We start from the raw sequence: 6175 nt of genomic DNA, 5'->3' as shown, positions 1-6175 counted from the left end.
AGATCACAAACCTGACTGCAGAAAACCTGGATCTGAAGACACTGAGGAACAACTTAAACAGGTCCAGAAATAACCAATAATAAAAATATCACAATACAGTCACATTGTTTAAATGTTGGTCTCTGTTGTTTCAGGAAGACAGTGTAGAGCTTGTCAACCCTGGTGGGACCTCTTCCAGTCCAGCTGTTATGTATTTTATAATGGTGTGCCCGTTAATCAGAAAACCTGGGAAGAAGCTCAAGACAAATACAGAGGACTAATTTCAGATTTGGCTGCTATACAGTGCCTTGCGAAAGTATTCGCCCCCCTTGAACTTTGCGACCTATTTGCCACTTTTCAGGCTTCAAAAATAAAGATATAAAACTGTAAGTTTTTGTGAACAATCAACAACAAGTGGGACACAATCATGAAGTGGAACGAAATTTATTGGATATTTCAAACTTTTTTAACAAATAAAAAACTGAAAAATTGGGCGTGCAAAATTATTCAGCCCCCTTAAGTTAATACTTTGTAGCGCCACCTTTTGCTGCGATTACAGCTGTAAGTCACTTGGGGTATGTCTCTATCAGTTTTGCACATCAAGAGACTGAAATTTTTGCCCATTCCGCCTTGCAAAACAGCTCGAGCTCAGTGAGGTTGGATAGAGAGCGTTTGTGAACAGCAGTTTTCAGTTCTTCCCACAGATTCTCGATTGGATTCAGGTCTGGACTTTGACTTGGCCATTCTAACACCTGGATATGTGTATTTGTGAACCATTCCATTGTAGATTTTGCTTTATGTTTTGGATCATTGTCTTGTGGGAAGACAAATCTCCGTCCCAGTCTCAGGTCTTTTGCAGACTCCATCAGGTTTCCTTCCAGAATGGTCCTGTATTTGGCTCCAGCCATCTTCCCATCAATTTTAACCATCTTCCCTGTCCCTGCTGAAGAAAAGCAGGCCCAAACCAGGATGCTGCCACCACCATGTTTGACAGTGGGGATGGTGTGTTCAGGGTGATGAGCTGTGTTGCGTTTACGCCAAAACGTTTTGCATTGTTGCCAAAAAGTTCGATTTTGGTTTCATCTGACCAGAGCACCTTCTTCCACATGTTTGGTGTGTCTCCCAGGTGGCTTGTGGCAAACTTTAAACGACACTTTTTATGGATATCTTTAAGAAATGGCTTTCTTCTTGCCACTCTTCCATAAAGGCCAGATTTGTGCAGTATACGACTGACTGTTGTCCTATGGACAGAGTCTCCCACCTCAGCTGTAGATCTCTGCAGTGCATCCAGAGTGATCATGGGCCTCTTGGCTGCATCTCTGATCAGTCTTCTCCTTGTATGAGCTGAAAGTTTAGAGGGACGGCCAGGTCTTGGTAGATTTGCAGTGGTCTGATACTCCTTCCATTTCAATATTATCGCTTGCACAGTGCTCCTTGGGATGTTTAAAGCTTGGGAAATCTTTTTGTATCCAAATCCGGCTTTAAACTTCTCCACAACAGTATCTCGGACCTGCCTGGTGTGTTCCTTGTTCTTCATGATGCTCTCTGCGCTTTAAACGGACCTCTGAGACTATCACAGTGCAGGTGCATTTATACGAAGACTTGATTACACACAGGTGGATTCTATTTATCATCATTAGTCATTTAGGTCAACATTGGATCATTCAGAGATCCTCACTGAACTTCTGGAGAGAGTTTGCTGCACTGAAAGTAAAGGGGCTGAATAATTAAAAAGCATTTTCTGTCAGTCTGAACACACTGAGTCTGTAGATCACAGTGTGTTTATAGTGTTGACATGTCACTGACAAGTGTGTCTGTGCTGTTCTCAGGGCCTCATCAATGGTAAAATATGGGTTTCATCTTCAGCCATTAGATTCTGGATCGGCCTGAGAGCTGAAGAAGGGACATGGAAGTGGGTCGATGGAAGTAATCTGACTCAAAGGTGAGAGACACAATCCTAAACACTGTGAATCATAAAATCTCTCAGCCTTGATCTAACCATCAGCCTCTTCCCTCAGCTCTTGGATACAACAACCTCCTACCAACGGTCTCTGTGTGACTTCTGACAAGACAAACGTATGGAAAGCAGTGAACTGTAGTGAAAAATACACATGGCTCTGCAAGAAGAAGGCTTTATCTGTTTAAACACTGCAGTCAGACTTGAGAAGGTTCCTGGATACATGGTTAGATTAATTACATGTAAGATAATTGGCCCATAAATAAACAATGAAGAGTTTTATTTCACAATGTAAATGTTTGTTTTTCAGAAATAATGATTTTAAAGAACTGCTTTTCACAGACACGTGGAAAAATTACTTTATATGAGTCATTTTTCAAAGCTCTTTGTTTTTTGTCTATGTGGCTGAAAATAAATCACTGAACTGTCCATAACTCTGAATGTGCTTTCCTTCAAATGCTCTGAAGCGTCATATATAGTTGTCGCTGAGTGTCCGACACAGGGAGCTGCATTACTTACTACTCAGATGGTTCTGGAGTTGTTGTCAGAAGTATTTGGATCCTGATGTACAGTAAAGAATATTTCATGTCAAGGTAACAGTTTCTTGTTGTTTTTACCTTGAGAAGCAAATTTAAATTTAACTCTATTATAGTGAATAAAATGCTACCACATGCTATAGACCTTTTTTTATTTGCTCAAACTGTTTCATTGTTAACTTGTGTTTTTTTAAGTATAGTATAGACTAATTAATGAGCAGATTGTATCTGAGTAGTGTAGGCAACAAAATGATGTCACATTTCTGCAAAAATATTTTCTGTTTGTTCAATAGGTTTTTGTTTAATCGCTCATACAGTTTATATTGCAGGCAGATTTGGTGCACGTTGAGATAAAGAGTATAACAGAAAAGTAAAGTCTGTTTCCTGTTCCACTGTGTCCTCTGCTCTCTGTCTGTAAACAGGCGTCAGCACACAGAGGAGAAACAGGGGAACAGTTACTGTCCCTTCTCCACAGTCACATTATGAGACGTAATTATCAGCTGAAATGATCAGAACAATAACATTTATTACATTTTTGTACTTATCTGCCACTAAACATCAGCCACCAAAATATCGTGCGTCCCTACAAACAAGTCAAGAGTCCAAATGAGCCAGAGACCCGTGAAAACTGTTAATACAGAGTTAAACATGTAGTGTAGCAGCAGAGTACATCGATTTGCGTTGACACATTAACACCACACATATGTTCAACACTGGAGCTACCACATATTTGTTTTTAATGTTGCTTCTCCTTGAGTTTCACTGAAAATATTTCTAACCATGTTTCTGGAAACATGGTTAGATTAATTACATGTAAGATAATTGGCCCATAAATAAACAATGAAGAGTTTTATTTCACAATGTAAATGTTTGTTTTTCAGAAATAATGATTTTAAAGAACTGCTTTTCACAGACACGTGGAAAAATTACTTTATATGAGTCATTTTTCAAAGCTCTTTGTTTTTTGTCTATGTGGCTGAAAATAAATCACTGAACTGTCCATAACTCTGAATGTGCTTTCCTTCAAATGCTCTGAAGCATCTTATATAGTTGCTGCTGAGTGTCTGACACAGGGAGCTGCATTACTTACTACTCAGATGGTTCTGGAGTTGTTGTTAGAAGTATTTGGATCCTGATGTACAGTAAAGAATATTTCATGTCAAGGTAACAGTTCCTTGTTGTTTTTACCCTGAGAAGCAAATTCATGTTTTTGTTTAATAATATTAATCTTGCGAATCCATGAGTCTACTTTTCTAGTGCAGTTCTAATGTTTACAGAGCCTTCTCATTCCTAGAATGAAGGACATTCATTCACTGTAAACTTGTAATTGTGTCCTTTAAATCCAGACTACTTAATGAGCAGACCTCAGTATGAACAGGCTACAAACCATTAGAATAGCTTCACATACTGCTGGACTAGTGAGTGGCTCGCTAAAGCCCTTGGTCTCCACTGTTTAGAGCTGCAGGTCCTCTACAATCATTCGTCCTCTCCTCTGTGCTCCTGATGTTTAGAGACACACTGATCTGCAGGAGCTGCTGCTTGGTCTCATCCTCAGTCTACTAGGATCCTACGGTGTCTGTTATGATGCTGCTTTTGTTTGTTTCAAGTAAAACATTTCTTACATTGTTGTTTAAATGATTAACTTCTGTGGCATCTGTCACACTGAGTCTGGGCTGTGACAAAGCAGGAAGATGTTAGATTATTATTAACCTGCTGCTGAGAAGATACTACAGACACACTGTAGCTGAACATGTTTAAGGAGGAGGCTTCCTGTGATAACATCAGCATCGGCCACCAACTAAGAAGTTGTCACAAGTTCACAGCAGAACTGAAAACTACACATAAATATGAGACAGTGACACATTTCCTTCCCTTACAGCCCTGCTACAGGACGTCTTTCAGAATGGACAGAAAGACAAAGACGACAGCTGTTACTTTTAAAAATCCAAATGTTTCTTTACCTGCAGGTGAGACACTTTACCATCCACTGAAACTTTACAAGGTTGTCACCTTTTTGTGTAGCAGGGCAGTGAAGACAACGTTCTGCTTTTACATGACTGTCAGAAAACTGTTCTTGAACTGATGGCACTGATTATAAAATCCAGGTTTTATATCATAGTTTCTGCAGTGTATTGGGAATCGGTCTGATTTATCTACCTTTCAGAGGACATCGAGGAAATAGACAACTATGTTAATGCACGCCTGCACCGTGGATAAAGCAGACGCTGCTTCAGGTACTTTATGAACACAATACACACGTTTATTAGTGTTAAGCATGAGATTTATTTATCAGTCATGATGTTTAAAATATGTGACAGTAACAAAAGGTGAACATGTGATTGTTTAACAGTTCATTAAACATGTATACAACGAGGCTCTGATTGTGTGAAATCACATCATTTAACTGAGTTTGTTCTTTTCCCTCCAGGTCAGAAGTTTCCCTCCTTCACCGAGTCTCTTCCACCACTAGCAGTGTGTTGGCTGACGCTGGTACTGATTGTGGCCCTCAGGATCTACTGTGAGTTCCCTTTTTCATGAATGTCGGCTCAAATCAAAGCCTTTTTCTTCTTAGCTCGTTGTTGTTAGTCTGTCTGAGAACAACAGCCAGATCCATGTAGACATCCTAACAGTGTTTTCTTGGTGCAATCATTCCTCCCGTTCACACTGGTCCTGGGGAAAAATGTGAAGATGATATAACCAGGACTTTATAATTTCATTTATGTTTAGAAGCACAAACACAAATTAAGAAGAAAGTTATGTTTTAAGAAATATTTACTGTATGCATCTTTTTTTAAAGAGTAAAATTTTAACATTAAACAGTCGGTGTGTGTATAAAGCACAATGAAAACACACTAAACTTCAGTCTTTTGAAATCACAGTTCAGGTTTTAGCATTTCATTCAGTTTAAATCCAGAACTGAATTAATTTAACTAATCTGATTCTTTTCAAAACACAAGTGAACCCACTGATGTTTAGTGTTCAACTTCTGAAAGTGGCTGAGCTTATAAATAACTACAAGTCAAATAATCCACCTGAAGCCTGAAGTTTAAATGTTTTATATACTGAGCATGAACCTGATTGTTGTTTTAATGATGTGAAACATGTTACATAGTCAAAACTATCAAACTCTGTCTGTCACTGTAGTTACCTCTGTCATTTCTGAAAAAAACACCAAGCTGACTGCAGAAAACCAGCAGCTGAACTTGTTGGTGGGCAACCAGACGACCCTACTGGCTCTCACTTCCAACCTGACAAACCTCAACAACAAGCTCAGCTCAGACAACGAAAACCTGAGGAGAAACTACACAAATCTTAGAGTCCAGTTTGACAACCTGACACAAGCCTCTGCTGTCTTAAAGAGCAAGATCACAAACCTGACTGCAGAAAACCTGGATCTGAAGAGGAACAACTTAACACAACAAATACAAAACATGGAGAGAAACTCGAATGAGCTCAACATCAGTCGAGCTCAGTGGAGCATTGATGCCTACTGCCCCAGAGAAAGTAATGGTATGTTCAGATCCCATTAAACAGGCCCAGAAATAACCACTAATAAAAATATTACAATACAGTCGCATTGTTTAAATGTTGGTCTCTGTTGTTTCAGGAAGAGTGTGTAACGCTTGTCAGAAAGGCTGGGACCTCTTCCAGTCCAGCTGTTATCTATTTAATAACACTGAGCCCCCTTATCAGAAAACCTGGG

General features: G+C 39.4%; 1 long non-coding RNA gene across 1 annotated transcript; it reads left to right on the top strand.

Moving 5' to 3' along the window:
- The first annotated feature begins 1833 nt into the window (after nucleotides 1–1833).
- On the top strand, nucleotides 1834–2079 carry LOC109953695 (uncharacterized). Its single transcript, XR_002273957.1, has 2 exons — nucleotides 1834–1921; nucleotides 1998–2079. It is a non-coding gene; the product is annotated as an uncharacterized LOC109953695 (long non-coding RNA).
- Nucleotides 2080–6175: the final 4096 nt, after the last annotated feature.

The sequence above is a fragment of the Monopterus albus genome, unplaced genomic scaffold (assembly GCF_001952655.1).
Source record: "Monopterus albus unplaced genomic scaffold, M_albus_1.0 scaffold1026.1, whole genome shotgun sequence".
In the NCBI taxonomy this organism is placed as follows: domain Eukaryota; kingdom Metazoa; phylum Chordata; class Actinopteri; order Synbranchiformes; family Synbranchidae; genus Monopterus; species Monopterus albus.
This window is presented reverse-complemented; position numbering and strand designations above follow the sequence as displayed.